The sequence below is a fragment of the Dendrobates tinctorius genome, unplaced genomic scaffold (assembly GCF_039654945.1).
Source record: "Dendrobates tinctorius isolate UK_male_01 unplaced genomic scaffold, ASM3965494v1 ptg000362l, whole genome shotgun sequence".
NCBI lineage: Eukaryota > Metazoa > Chordata > Amphibia > Anura > Dendrobatidae > Dendrobates > Dendrobates tinctorius.
Genome location: NW_027362028.1, coordinates 1112773 through 1128827, shown reverse-complemented (window position 1 = coordinate 1128827; position 16055 = coordinate 1112773). Strand labels below are relative to the sequence as shown.

Genomic DNA, 16055 nt, shown 5'->3' with positions numbered 1-16055 from the left:
CTCCCTTGTATATATGGCTCCGCTCCTACTCTCTCTCCCTTGTATATATGGCTCCGCTCCCACTCTCCCTTCCTTGCATATATGGCTCCGCTCCCACTCTCCCTCCCTTGTATATATGGCTCTGCTCCCACTCTCCCTCCCTTGTATATATGGCTCTGCTCCCACTCTCCCTCCCCTGTATATATGGCTCTGCTCCCACTCTCCCTCCCTTGTATATATGGCTCCGCTCCCACTCTCCCTCCCTTGTATATATGGCTCCGCTCCCACTCTCCCTCCCTTATATATGGCTCCGCTCCCACTCTCCCTCCCTTGTATATATGGCTCCCCTCCCACTCTCCCTCCCTTGTATATATGGCTCCGCTCCCACTCTCCCTCCCTTGTATATATGGCTCCGCTCCCACTCTCCCTCCCCTGTATATATGGCTCCGCTCCCACTCTCCCTCCCTTGTATATATGGCTCCGCTCCCACTCTCCCTCCCTTATATATGGCTCCGCTCCCACTCTCCCTCCCTTGTATATATGGCTCCCCTCCCACTCTCCCTCCCTTGTATATATGGCTCTGCTCCCACTCTCCCTCCCTTGTATATACGGCTCCGCTCCCACTCTCCCTCCCTTGTATATATGGCTCCGCTCCCACTCTCCCTCCCTTATATATGGCTCCGCTCCCACTCTCCCTCCCTTGTATATATGGCTCCCCTCCCACTCTCCCTCCCTTGTATATATGGCTCCGCTCCCACTCTCCCTCCCTTGTATATATGTCTCCGCTCCCACTCTCCCTCCCCTGTATATATGGCTCCGCTCCCACTCTCCCTCCCTTGTATATATGGCTCCGCTCCCACTCTCCCTCCCTTGTATATATGGCTCTGCTCCTACTCTCCCTCCCCTGTATATATGGCTCCGCTCCCACTCTCCCTCCCTTGTATATATGGCTCCGCTCCCACTCTCCCTCCCTTGTATATATGGCTCTGCTCCTACTCTCCCTCCCCTGTATATATGGCTCCGCTCCCACTCTCCCTCCCTTGTATATATGGCTCCGCTCCCACTCTCCCTCCCTTGTATATATGGCTCCGCTCCCACTCTCCCTCCCTTGTATATACGGCTCCGCTCCCACTCTCCCTCCCTTGTATATAAGGCTCTGCTCCCACTCTCCCTCCCTTGTATATAAGGCTCTGCTCCCACTCTCCCTCCCTTGTATATAAGGCTCTGCTCCCACTCTCCCTCCCTTGTATATATGGCTCCGCTCCCACTCTCCCTCCCTTGTATATATGGCTCCGCTCCCACTCTCCCTCCCCTGTATATATGGCTCTGCTCCCACTCTCCCTCCCTTGTATATATGGCTCTGCTCCCACTCTCCCTCCCTTATATATGGCTCCGCTCCCACTCTCCCTCCCTTGTATATATGGCTCTGCTCCTACTCTCCCTCCCCTGTATATATGGCTCCGCTCCCACTCTCCCTCCCTTGTATATATGGCTCCGCTCCCACTCTCCCTCCCTTGTATATATGGCTCTGCTTGGCTCCCCCATCCTCCCCCATCATACTTACCTTCACATCGCTGACCTTCCTTCCACTGAACTTCCCTCCCTGCATCTTGCGGCGCTTCAGCTCCTGTACGGAGCGGTCACGTGCTACCGCTCATTAAGGTCTATGAATATGAGCGCCATGCCTATGGGAGATGAGTGGCGTCCATATTCATGACCTTAAATGAGCGGTACACTTGACCGCTCAGCGCTGGATGAAGCCACCGCGCCGACAGGGACCGCTAGGTCAGTATCGGCTGCTGCACCGCCGCCGGCTCCCTTTGTGTCCGCGGACCGGCAAGGGTACTGCAATGGCCCGATGCTGGGCCGTGGACCGGTGGTTGGCGACCCCTGTCTTAAAGAGATCACTGGTATTTAAGTTAGGGCAATTCCACTCTGCACTCTGATTTTGACCCCAGGCCCCTCTTAAAGGGATCCCCGGTATGGAAGCCAGGGCAATTGCCTTCAAATGCTCTGGTACTGACCCCAGGCCTCCATTAAAGGGAACATAGGTATGAAAGTCAGGGAAAATCCATCCAGCGCTTTGGTTTTGACCCCAGGCCTCTCTTAAAGGGATCTCTGGTATGGAAGTTACGGTAAATCCCTCAGCGCTCTGATTCTCACCCCAGGCTTCTATTAAAGGATCATTGGTATGGAAGGCAGGGCAAATTCACTCAGCGCTCTGGTTCTGACCCCAGGGTGACGGGATGATGTGGGATATTAGGAGTAGTAGTACGGTGGCTCTGGCTGACGGGATGATGTGGGATATTAGTGGTAGTAGTCCGGTGGCTCTGGCTGACGGGATGATGTGGGATATTAGGGGCAGTAGTCCGGTGGCTCTGGCTGACGGGATGATGTGGGATATTAGGGGTAGTAGTCCGGTGTCTCTGGCTGACGGGAAGATGTGGGATATTAGGGGTAGTAGTCCGGTGGCTCTGGCTGATGGGATGATGTGGGATATTAGGGGTAGTAGTCCGGTGTCTCTGGCTGACGGGATGATGTGGGATATTAGGGGTAGTAGTCCGGTGGCTCTGGCTGACGGGATGATGTGGGATATTAGGGGTAGTAGTCCGGTGGCTCTGGCTGACGGGATGATGTGGGATATTAGGGGTAGTAGTCCGGTGTCTCTGGCTGACGGGATGATGTGGATATTAGGGGTAGTAGTCTGGTGGCTCTGGCTGATGGGATGATGTGGGATATTAGTGGTAGTAGTCCGGTGGCTCTGGCTGATGGGATGATATGGGATATTAGGGGTAGTAGTCCGGTGTCTCTGGCTGACGGGATGATGTGGGATATTAGGAGTAGTAGTCCGGTGACTCTGGCTGACGGGATGATGTGGATATTAGGGGTAGTAGTCCGGTGGCTCTGGCTGATAGGATGATGTGGGATATTAGGGGTAGTAGTCTGGTGGCTCTGGCTGATGGGATGATGTGGGATATTAGGGGTAGTAGTCCGGTGGCTGTGGCTGATGGGATGATGTGGGATATTAGGGGTAGTAGTCCGGTGTCTCTGGCTGACGGGATGATGTGGATATTAGGGGTAGTAGTCTGGTGGCTCTGGCTGATGGGATGATGTGGGATATTAGTGGTAGTAGTCCGGTGGCTCTGGCTGATGGGATGATATGGGATATTAGGGGTAGTAGTCCGGTGTCTCTGGCTGACGGGATGATGTGGGATATTAGGAGTAGTAGTCCGGTGACTCTGGCTGACGGGATGATGTGGATATTAGGGGTAGTAGTCCGGTGGCTCTGGCTGATAGGATGATGTGGGATATTAGGGGTAGTAGTCTGGTGGCTCTGGCTGACGGGATGATGTGGATATTAGGGGTAGTAGTCCGGTGGCTCTGGCTGATGGGATGATGTGGATATTAGGGGTAGTAGTCCGGTAGCTCTGGCTGACGGGATGATGTGGGATATTAGGGGTAGTAGTCCGGTAGCTCTGGCTGACGGGATGATGTGGGATATTAGGGGTAGTAGTCCGGTGGCTCTGGCTGACGGGATGATGTGGGATATTAGGGGTAGTAGTCCGGTGGCTCTGGCTGACGGGATGATGTGGATATTAGGGGTAGTAGTCCGGTGGCTCTGGCTGATGGGATGATGTGGGATATTAGTGGTAGTAGTCCGGTGGCTCTGGCTGACGGGATGATGTGGGATATTAGGGATAGTAGTCCGGTGGCTCTGGCTGACGGGATGATGTGGGATATTAGGGGTAGTAGTCCGGTGGCTCTGGCTGACGGGATGATGTGGGATATTAGGGGCAGTAGTCCGGTGTCTCTGGCTGACGGGATGATGTGGGTTATTAGGGGTAGTTGTCCGGTGACTCTGACTGACGGGATGATGTGGGATATTAAGGGTAGTAGTCCGTTGGCTCTGGCTGACGGGATGATGTGGGATATTAGGGGTAGTAGTCCGGTGGCTCTGGCTGACGGGATGATGTGGGATATTAGTGGTAGTTGTCCGGTGACTCTGACTGACGGGATGATGTGGGATATTAAGGGTAGTAGTCCGTTGGCTCTGGCTGACGGGATGATGTGGGATATTAGGGGTAGTAGTCCGGTGTCTCTGGCTGACGGGATGATGTGGGATATTAGGGGTAGTCGTCCGGTGGCTCTGGCTGACGGGATGATGTGGATATTAGGGGTAGTAGTCCGGTAACTCTGGCTGATGGGATGATGTGGGATATCAGGGGTAGTAGTCCGGTGGCTCTGGCTGATGGGATGATGTGGGATATTAGGGGTAGTAGTCCGGTGGCTCTGGCTGACGGGATGATGTGGATATTAGGGGTAGTAGTCCGGTGTCTCTGGCTGATGGGATGATGTGGGATATTAGGGGTAGTCGTCCGGTGGCTCTGGCTGATGGGATGATGTGGGATATTAGGGGTAGTAGTCCGGTAACTCTGGCTGATGGGATGATGTGGGATATCAGGGGTAGTAGTCCGGTGGCTCTGGCTGATGGGATGATGTGGGATATTAGGGGTAGTAGTCCGGTGGCTCTGGCTGACGGGATGATGTGGATATTAGGGGTAGTAGTCCGGTAGCTCTGGCTGACGGGATCATGGGGGATATTAGGGGTAGTAGTCCGGTGGCTCTGGCTGACGGGATGATGTGGGATATTAGGGGTAGTAGTCCGGTGGCTTTGACAGGATGATGTGGGATATTAGTGGTAGTTGTCCGGTGACTCTGGCTGATGGGATGATGTGGGATATTAGTGGTAGTAGTCCGGTGGCTCTGGCTGACGGGATGATGTGGGATATTAGGGATAGTAGTCCGGTGGCTCTGGCTGACGGGATGATGTGGGATATTAAGGGTAGTAGTCCGGTGGCTCTGGCTGACGGGATGATGTGGGATATTAGGGGTAGTAGTCCGGTGGCTCTGGCTGACGGGATGATGTGGGATATTAGTGGTAGTAGTCCGGTGGCTCTGGCTGACGGGATGATGTGGGATATTAGGGATAGTAGTCCGGTGGCTCTGGCTGACGGGATGATGTGGGATATTAGGGGTAGTAGTCCGGTGGCTCTGGCTGACGGGATGATGTGGGATATTAGGGGTAGTAGTCCGGTGGCTCTGGCTGATGGGATGATGTGGGATATTAGTGGTAGTAGTCCGGTGGCTCTGGCTGACGGGATGATGTGGGATATTAGGGATAGTAGTCCGGTGGCTCTGGCTGACGGGATGATGTGGGATATTAGGGGTAGTAGTCCGGTGGCTCTGGCTGACGGGATGATGTGGGATATTAGGGGCAGTAGTCCGGTGTCTCTGGCTGACGGGATGATGTGGGTTATTAGGGGTAGTTGTCCGGTGACTCTGACTGACGGGATGATGTGGGATATTAAGGGTAGTAGTCCGTTGGCTCTGGCTGACGGGATGATGTGGGATATTAGGGGTAGTAGTTCGGTGGCTCTGGCTGACGGGATGATGTGGGATATTAGTGGTAGTTGTCCGGTGACTCTGACTGACGGGATGATGTGGGATATTAAGGGTAGTAGTCCGTTGGCTCTGGCTGACGGGATGATGTGGGATATTAGGGGTAGTAGTCCGGTGTCTCTGGCTGACGGGATGATGTGGGATATTAGGGGTAGTCGTCCGGTGGCTCTGGCTGACGGGATGATGTGGATATTAGGGGTAGTAGTCCGGTAACTCTGGCTGATGGGATGATGTGGGATATTAGGGGTAGTAGTCCGGTGGCTCTGGCTGATGGGATGATGTGGGATATTAGGGGTAGTAGTCCGGTAACTCTGGCTGATGGGATGATGTGGGATATCAGGGGTAGTAGTCCGGTGGCTCTGGCTGATGGGATGATGTGGGATATTAGGGGTAGTAGTCCGGTGGCTCTGGCTGACGGGATGATGTGGATATTAGGGGTAGTAGTCCGGTAGCTCTGGCTGACGGGATCATGGGGGATATTAGGGGTAGTAGTCCGGTGGCTCTGGCTGACGGGATGATGTGGGATATTAGGGGTAGTAGTCCGGTGGCTTTGACAGGATGATGTGGGATATTAGTGGTAGTTGTCCGGTGACTCTGGCTGATGGGATGATGTGGGATATTAGTGGTAGTAGTCCGGTGGCTCTGGCTGACGGGATGATGTGGGATATTAGGGATAGTAGTCCGGTGGCTCTGGCTGACGGGATGATGTGGGATATTAAGGGTAGTAGTCCGGTGGCTCTGGCTGACGGGATGATGTGGGATATTAGGGGCAGTAGTCCGGTGGCTCTGGCTGACGGGATGATATGGGATATTAGGGGTAGTAGTCCGGTGGCTCTGGCTGACGGGATGATGTGGGATATTAGGGGTAGTAGTCCGGTGGCTCTGGCTGACGGGATGATGTGGGATATTAGGGGTAGTAGTCCGGTGACTCTGGCTGACGGGATGATGTGGGATATTAGGGGTAGTAGTCCGGTGGCTCTGGCTGACGGGATGATGTGGGATATTAGGGGTAGTAGTCCGGTGGCTCTGGCTGACGGGATGATGTGGGATATTAGGGGTAGTAGTCCGGTAGCTCTGGCTGACGGGATGATGTGGGATATTAGGGGTAGTAGTCCGGTGACTCTGGCTGATGGGATGATGTGGGATATTAGGGGTAGTAGTCCGGTGGCTCTGGCTGACGGGATGATGTGGGATATTAGGGGTAGTAGTCCGGTGGCTCTGGCTGACGGGATGATGTGGGATATTAAGGGTAGTAGTCCGGTGGCTCTGGCTGACGGGATGATGTGGGATATTAGGGGCAGTAGTCCGGTGTCTCTGGCTGACGGGATGATGTGGGTTATTAGGGGTAGTTGTCCGGTGGCTCTGGCTGACGGGATGATGTGGGATATTAAGGGTAGTAGTCCGGTGGCTCTGGCTGACGGGATGATGTGGGATATTAAGGGTAGTAGTCCGGTGGCTCTGGCTGACGGGATGATGTGGGATATTAGTGGTAGTTGTCCGGTGACTCTGACTGACGGGATGATGTGGGATATTAAGGGTCGTAGTCCGGTGGCTCTGGCTGACGGGATGATGTGGGATATTAGGGGTAGTAGTCCGGTGTCTCTGGCTGACGGGATGATGTGGGATATTAGGGGTAGTAGTCTGGTGGCTCTGGCTGACGGGATGATGTGGGATATTAGTGGTAATTGTCCGGTGACTCTGGCTGACGGGATGATGTGGGATATTAGGGGTAGTAGTCCGGTGTCTCTGGCTGACGGGATGATGTGGGATATTAGGGGTAGTCGTCCGGTGGCTCTGGCTGACGGGATGATGTGGGATATTAGGGGCAGTAGTCTGGTGGCTCTGGCTGACGGGATGATGTGGGATATTAGTGGTAGTAGTCCGGTGGCTCTGGCTGACGGGATGATGTGGGATATTAGGGGTAGTAGTCCGGTGTCTCTGGCTGACGGGATGATGTGGGATATTAGGGGTAGTAGTCCGGTGGCTCTGGCTGACGGGATGATGTGGGATATTAGTGGTAATTGTCCGGTGACTCTGGCTGACGGGATGATGTGGGATATTAGGGGTAGTAGTCCGGTGTCTCTGGCTGACGGGATGATGTGGGATATTAGGGGTAGTCGTCCGGTGGCTCTGGCTGACGGGATGATGTGGGATATTAGGGGCAGTAGTCTGGTGGCTCTGGCTGACGGGATGATGTGGGATATTAGTGGTAGTAGTCCGGTGGCTCTGGCTGACGGGATGATGTGGGATATTAGGGGTAGTAGTCCGGTGGCTCTGGCTGACGGGATGATGTGGGATATTAGGGGTAGTAGTCCGGTGGCTCTGGCTGACGGTATGATGTGGGATATTAGGGGTAGTAGTCCGGTGGCTCTGGCTGACGGGATGATGTGGGATATTAGGGGTAGTAGTCCGGTGGCTCTGGCTGACGGGATGATGTGGGATATTAGGGGTAGTAGTCCGGTAGCTCTGGCTGACGGGATGATGTAGGATATTAGGGGTAGTAGTCCGGTAGCTCTGGCTGACGGGATGATGTGGATATTAGGGGTAGTAGTCCGGTAGCTCTGGCTGATGGGATGATGTGGGATATTAGGGGTAGTAGTCCGGTGGCTCTGGCTGACGGGATGATGTGGATATTAGGGGTAGTAGTCCGGTGGCTCTGGCTGACGGGATGATGTGGATATTAGGGGTAGTAGTCCGGTATCTCTGGCTGACGGGATGATGTGGGATATTAGGGGTAGTAGTCCGGTGGCTCTGGCTGACGGGATGATGTGGATATTAGGGGTAGTAGTCCGGTAGCTCTGGCTGACGGGATGATGTGGATATTAGTGGTAGTAGTCCGGTATCTCTGGCTGACGGGATGATGTGGGATATTAGGGGTAGTAGTCCGGTGGCTCTGGCTGACGGGATGATGTGGGATATTAGGGGTAGTAGTCCGGTGGCTTTGACAGGATGATGTGGGATATTAGTGGTAGTAGTCCGGTGACTCTGGCTGATGGGATGATGTGGGATATTAGGGATAGTAGTCCGGTGGCTCTGGCTGACGGGATGATGTGGGATATTAGGGGTAGTAGTCCGGTGGCTCTGGCTGACGGGATGTTGTGGGATATTAGGGGCAGTAGTCCGCTGTCTCTGGCTGACGGGATGATGTGGGTTATTAGGGGTAGTAGTCCGGTGGCTCTGGCTGACGGGATGATGTGGGATATTAGGGGTAGTAGTCCGGTGACTCTGACTGACTGGATGATGTGGGATATTAAGGGTAGTAGTCCGGTGGCTCTGGCTGACGGGATGATGTGGGATATTAGGGGGAGTAGTCCGGTGTCTCTGGCTGACGGGATGATGTGGGATATTAGGGGTAGTAGTCCGGTGGCTCTGGCTGACGGGACGATGTGGGATATTAGGGGGAGTAGTCCGGTGTCTCTGGCTGACGGGATGATGTGGGATATTAGGGGTAGTCGTCCGGTGGCTCTGGCTGATGGGATGATGAGGGATATTAGGGGTAGTAGTCCGGTGTCTCTGGCTGACGGGATGATGTGGGATATTAGGGGTAGTAGTCCGGTAACTCTGGCTAATGGGATGATGTGGGATATTAGGGGTAGTAGTCCGGTGTCTCTGGCTGACGGGATGATGTGGGATATTAGGGGTAGTAGTCAGGTAACTCTGGCTGATGGGATGATGTGGGATATTAGTGGTAGTAGTCCGGTAACTCTGGCTGATGGGATGATGTGGGATATCAGGGGTAGTAGTCCGGTGGCTCTGGCTGATGGGATGATGTGGGATATTAGGGGTAGTAGTCCGGTGGCTTTGACAGGATGATGTGGGATATTAGTGGTAGTTGTCCGGTGACTCTGGCTGATGGGATGATGTGGGATATTAGTGGTAGTAGTCCGGTGGCTCTGGCTGACGGGATGATGTGGGATATTAGGGATAGTAGTCCGGTGGCTCTGGCTGACGGGATGATGTGGGATATTAGGGATAGTAGTCCGGTGGCTCTGGCTGACGGGATGATGTGGGATATTATGGGTAGTAGTCCGGTGGCTCTGGCTGACGGGATGATGTGGGATATTAAGGGTAGTAGTCCGGTGGCTGTGGCTGACGGGATGATGTGGGATATTAGGGGCAGTAGTCCGGTGTCTCTGGCTAACGGGATGATGTGGGTTATTAGGGGTAGTTGTCCGGTGGCTCTGGCTGACGGATGATGTGGGATATTAAGGGTAGTTGGCCGGTGACTCTGACTGACGGGATGATGTGGGATATTAAGGGTAGTAGTCCGGTGGCTCTGGCTGACGGGATGATGTGGGATATTAGGGGTAGTCGTCCGGTGGCTCTGGCTGACGGGATGATGTGGGATATTAGGGGCAGTAGTCTGGTGGCTCTGGCTGACGGGATGATGTGGGATATTAGGGGTAGTAGTCCGGTGGCTCTGGCTGATGGGATGATGTAGGATAATAGGGGCAGTAGTCCGGTGGCTCTGGCTGACGGGATGATGTGGGATATTAGGGGTAGTAGTCCGGTGGCTCTGGCTGATGGGATGATGTAGGATAATAGGGGCAGTAGTCCGGTGGCTCTGGCTGACGGGATGATGTGGGATATTAGGGGTAGTAGTCCGGTGGCTCTGGCTGACGGGATGATGTGGGATATTAGGGGTAGTAGTCCGGTGGCTCTGGCTGACGGGATGATGTGGGATATTAGGGGTAGTAGTCCGGTGTCTCTGGCTGACGGGATGTTGTGGGATATTAGGGGGAGTAGTCCGGTAGCTCTGGCTGACGGGATGATGTGGGATATTAGTGGTAGTAGTCCGGTGGCTCTGGCTGATGAGATGATGTGGGATATTAGGGGTAGTAGTCCGGTGTCTCTGGCTGACGGGATGATGTGGGATATTAGGGGTAGTCGTCCGGTGTCTCTGGCTGACGGGATGATGTGGGATATTAGGGGTAGTAGTCCGGTGGCTCTGGCTGATGGGAAGATGTGGGTTATTAGGGGTAGTAGTCCGGTGGCTCTGGCTGATGGGATGATGTGGGATATTAGGGGTAGTAGTCCGGTGTCTCTGGCTGACGGGATGATGTGGGATATTAGGGGTAGTAGTCCGGTGGCTCTGGCTGATGGGATGATGTGGGATATTAGGGGTAGTAGTCCGGTGGCTCTGGCTGATGGGATGATGTGGGATATTAGGGGTAGTAGTCTGGTGTCTCTGGCTGACGGGATGATGTGGGATATTAGGGGTAGTAGTCCTGTGGGTCTGCCTGATGGTTTGATGTGGGATATTAGGGGTAGTAGTCCGGTGGCTCTGGCTGATGGGATGATGTGGGATATTATGGGTAGTTGTCCGGTGGCTCTGGCTGACGGATGATGTGGGATATTAAGGGTAGTAGTCCGGTGGCTCTGGCTGACGGGATGATGTGGGATATTAGGGGTAGTCGTCCGGTGGCTCTGGCTGACGGGATGATGTGGGATATTAGGGGCAGTAGTCTGGTGGCTCTGGCTGACGGGATGATGTGGGATATTAGGGGTAGTAGTCCGGTGGCTCTGGCTGATGGGATGATGTAGGATAATAGGGGCAGTAGTCCGGTGGCTCTGGCTGACGGGATGATGTGGGATATTAGGGGTAGTAGTCCGGTGGCTCTGGCTGATGGGATGATGTAGGATAATAGGGGCAGTAGTCCGGTGGCTCTGGCTGACGGGATGATGTGGGATATTAGGGGTAGTAGTCCGGTGGCTCTGGCTGACGGGATGATGTGGGATATTAGGGGTAGTAGTCCGGTGGCTCTGGCTGACGGGATGATGTGGGATATTAGGGGTAGTAGTCCGGTGTCTCTGGCTGACGGGATGTTGTGGGATATTAGGGGGAGTAGTCCGGTAGCTCTGGCTGACGGGATGATGTGGGATATTAGTGGTAGTAGTCCGGTGGCTCTGGCTGATGAGATGATGTGGGATATTAGGGGTAGTAGTCCGGTGTCTCTGGCTGACGGGATGATGTGGGATATTAGGGGTAGTCGTCCGGTGTCTCTGGCTGACGGGATGATGTGGGATATTAGGGGTAGTAGTCCGGTGGCTCTGGCTGATGGGAAGATGTGGGTTATTAGGGGTAGTAGTCCGGTGGCTCTGGCTGATGGGATGATGTGGGATATTAGGGGTAGTAGTCCGGTGTCTCTGGCTGACGGGATGATGTGGGATATTAGGGGTAGTAGTCCGGTGGCTCTGGCTGATGGGATGATGTGGGATATTAGGGGTAGTAGTCCGGTGGCTCTGGCTGATGGGATGATGTGGGATATTAGGGGTAGTAGTCTGGTGTCTCTGGCTGACGGGATGATGTGGGATATTAGGGGTAGTAGTCCTGTGGGTCTGGCTGATGGTTTGATGTGGGATATTAGGGGTAGTAGTCCGGTGGCTCTGGCTGATGGGATGATGTGGGATATTAGGGGTAGTAGTCCGGTGGCTCTGGCTGACGGGATGATGTGGGATATTAGGGGTAGTAGTCCGGTGTCTCTGGCTGACGGGATGATGTGGGATATTAGGGGTAGTAGTCCGGTGGCTCTGGCTGATGGGATGATGTGGGATATTAGGGGTAGTAGTCCGGTGGCTCTGGCTGATGGGATGATGTGGGATATTAGGGGTAGTAGTCCTGTGGCTCTGGCTGATGGTTTGATGTGGGATATTAGGGGTAGTAGTCCGGTGGCTCTGGCTGATGAGATGATGTGGGATATTAGGGGTAGTAGTCCGGTGTCTCTGGCTGATGGTTTGATGTGGGATATTAGGGGTAGTAGTCCGGTGGCTCTGGCTGATGGTTTGATGTGGGATATTAGGGGTAGTAGTCCGGTGGCTCTGGCTGATGAGATGATGTGGGATATTAGGGGTAGTAGTCCGGTGTCTCTGGCTGACGGGATGATGTGGGATATTAGGGGTAGTAGTCCGGTGTCTCTGGCTGACGGGATGATGTGGGATATTAGGGGTAGTAGTCCGGTGGCTCTGCCTGATGGGATGATGTGGGATATTAGGGGTAGTAGTCCGGTGGCTCTGGCTGATGGGATGATGTGGGATATTAGTGGTAGTAGTCCGGTGTCTCTGGCTGACGGGATGATGTGGGATATTAGGGGCAGTAGTCCGGTGGCTCTGGCTGACGGGATGATGTGGGATATTAGGGGCAGTAGTCCGGTGTCTCTGGCTGACGGGATGATGTGGGATATTAGGGGTAGTAGTCCGGTGGCTCTGGCTGACGGGATGATGTGGGATATTAGGGGCAGTAGTCCGGTGTCTCTGGCTGACGGCATGATGTGGGATATTAGGGGTAGTAGTCTGGTGGCTCTGGCTGATGGGATGATGTGGGATATTAGGGGTAGTAGTCCGGTGGCTCTGGCTGATGGGATGATGTGGGATATTAGGGGTAGTAGTCCGGTGTCTCTGGCTGACGGGATATTGTAGGATATTAGGGGTAGTAGTCCGGTGGCTCTGGCTGACGGGATGATGTGGGATATTAGGGGCAGTAGTCCGGTGTCTCTGGCTGACGGGATGATGTGGGATATTAGGGGTAGTAGTCCGGTGGCTCTGGCTGACGGGATGATGTGGGATATTAGGGGCAGTAGTCCGGTGTCTCTGGCTGACGGGATGATGTGGGATATTAGGGGTAGTAGTCCGGTGGCTCTGGCTGACGGGATGATGTGGGATATTAGGGGTAGTAGTCCGGTGGCTCTGGCTGATGGGATGATGTGGTATATTAGGGGGAGTAGTCCGGTGTCTCTGGCTGACGGGATGATGTGGGATATTAGGGGTAGTAGTCCGGTGGCTCTGGCTGATGGGACGATGTGGGATATTAGGAGTAGTAGTTTGGTGGCTCTGGCTGACGGGATGATGTGGGATATTAGGGGTAGTAGTCCGGTGGCTCTGGCTGACGGGATGATGTGGGATATTAGGGGTAGTAGTCCGGTGGCTCTGGCTGACGGGATGATGTGGGATATTAGGGGGAGTAGTCCGGTAACTCTGGCTGATGGGATGATGTGGGATATTAGGGGTAGTAGTTTGGTGGCTCTGGCTGACGGGATGATGTGGGATATTAGTGGTAGTAGTCCGGTGGCTCTGGCTGATGGGATGATGTGGGATATTAGGGGTAGTAGTCCGGTAGCTCTGGCTGACGGGATGATGTGAGATATTAGGGGTAGTAGTCCGGTAGCTCTGGCTGACAGGATGATGTGGGATATTAGGAGTAGTAGTCCGGTGGCTCTGGCTGACGGGATGATGTGGGATATTAGGGGTAGTAGTCCGGTGGCTCTGGCTGACGGGATGATGTGGGATATTAGGGGGAGTAGTCCGGTAACTCTGGCTGATGGGATGATGTGGGATATTAGGGGTAGTAGTTTGGTGGCTCTGGCTGACGGGATGATGTGGGATATTAGGGGTAGTAGTCCGGTGGCTCTGGCTGACGGGATGATGTGGGATATTAGGGGTAGTAGTCCGGTGGCTCTGGCTGATGGGATGATGTGGGATATTAGGGGTAGTAGTCCGTTGGCTCTGGCTGACAGGATGATGTGGGATATTAGGGGTAGTAGTCCGGTGGCTCTTGCTGACGGTATGATGCGGGATATTAGGAGTAGTAGTCCGGTGGCTCTGGCTGATGGGATGATGTGGGATATTAGGGGTAGTAGTCCGGTGGCTCTGGCTGACAGGATGATGTGGGATATTAGGGGTAGTAGTTTGGTGGCTCTGGCTGATGGGATGATGTGGGATATTAGGGGTAGTAGTCCGGTGGCTCTTGCTGACGGTATGATGCGGGATATTAGGAGTAGTAGTCCGGTGGCTCTGGCTGACGGGATGATGTGGGATATTAGTGGTAGTAGTCCGGTGGCTCTGGCTGATTGGACGATGTGGGATATTAGGGGTAGTAGTCCGGTGTCTCTGGCTGACGGGATGATGTGGGATATTAGTGGTAGTAGTCCGGTGGCTCTGGCTGATGGGATGATGTGGGATATTAGGGGTAGTAGTCCGGTAGCTCTGGCTGACAGGATGATGTGGGATATTAGGGGTAGTAGTCCGGTAACTCTGGCTGATGGGACGATGTGGGATATTAGGAGTAGTAGTCCGGTAGCTCTGGCTGACGGGATTATGTGGTATATTAGGGGTAGTAGTCTGGTAACTCTGGCTGATGGGATGATGTGGGATATTAGGGGTAGTAGTCCGGTGGCTCTGGCTTATGGGACGATGTGGGATATTAGGAGTAGTAGTCCGGTAGCTCTGGCTGACGGGATGATGTGGGATATTAGGGGGAGCAGTCCGGTGTCTCTGGCTGACGGGATGATGTGGGATATTAGGGGTAGTAGTCCGGTGGCTCTGGCTGACGGGATGATGTGGGATATTAGGGGTAGTAGTCCGGTGGCTCTGGCTGATGGGATGATGTGGGATATTAGGGTTAGTAGTCCGGTGGCTCTGGCTGACGGGATGATGTGGGATATTAGGGGTAGTAGTCCGGTAGCTCTGGCTGATGGGATGATGTGGGATATTAGTGGTAGTAGTCCGGTGGCTCTGGCTGACGGGATGATGTGGGATATTGGGGGTAGTAGTCCGGTAGCTCTGGCTGACGGGATTATGTGGTATATTAGAGGTAGTAGTCTGGTAACTCTGGCTGATGGGATGATGTGGGATATTAGGGGTAGTAGTCCGGTGGCTCTGGCTGATGGGATGATGTGGGATATTAGTGGTAGTAGTCCGGTGGCTCGGGCTGACGGGATAATGTGGGATATTAGGGGTAGTTGTCCGGTGGCTCTGGCTGACGGGATGATGTGGGATATTAGGGGTAGTATTCCGGTGGCTCTGGCTGACGGGATGATGTGGGATATTAGGGGGAGCAGTCCGGTGGCTCTGGCTGACGGGATGATGTGGGATATTAGTGGTAGTAGTCCGGTGTCTCTGGCTGATGGGATGATGTGGGATATTAGGGGTAGTAGTCCGGTAGCTCTGGCTGACGGGATTATGTGGTATATTAGGGGTAGTAGTCTGGTAACTCTGGCTGATGGGATGATGTGGGATATTAGGGGTAGTAGTCCGGTGGCTCTGGCTTATGGGACGATGTGGGATATTAGGAGTAGTAGTCCGGTAGCTCTGGCTGACGGGATGATGTGGGATATTAGGGGGAGCAGTCCGGTGTCTCTGGCTGACGGGATGATGTGGGATATTAGGGGTAGTAGTCCGGTGGCTCTGGCTGACGGGATGATGTGGGATATTAGGGGTAGTAGTCCGGTGGCTCTGGCTGATGGGATGATGTGGGATATTAGGGTTAGTAGTCCGGTGGCTCTGGCTGACGGGATGATGTGGGATATTAGGGGTAGTAGTCCGGTAGCTCTGGCTGATGGGATGATGTGGGATATTAGTGGTAGTAGTCCGGTGGCTCTGGCTGACGGGATGATGTGGGATATTGGGGGTAGTAGTCCGGTAGCTCTGGCTGATGGGATGATGTGGGATATTAGTGGTAGTAGTCCGGTGGCTCGGGCTGACGGGATAATGTGGGATATTAGAGGTAGTAGTCTGGTAACTCTGGCTGATGGGATGATGTGGGATATTAGGGGTAGTAGTCCGGTGGCTCTGGCTGATGGGATGATGTGGGATATTAGTGGTAGTAGTCCGGTGTCTCTGGC

General features: G+C 54.1%; 1 long non-coding RNA gene across 1 annotated transcript in view; it reads right to left on the bottom strand.

The window, feature by feature from the left end:
- LOC141075572 (uncharacterized) overlaps window positions 1–1570 on the bottom strand; it is a 57815-nt gene extending 56245 nt beyond the window's left edge. Inside the window, exon 1 of the long non-coding RNA XR_012227299.1 lies at window positions 1544–1570. This is a non-coding gene — a long non-coding RNA (uncharacterized lncRNA). The remainder of the gene's footprint in view (window positions 1–1543) is intronic.
- Between the last annotated feature and the right edge of the window lie 14485 nt (window positions 1571–16055).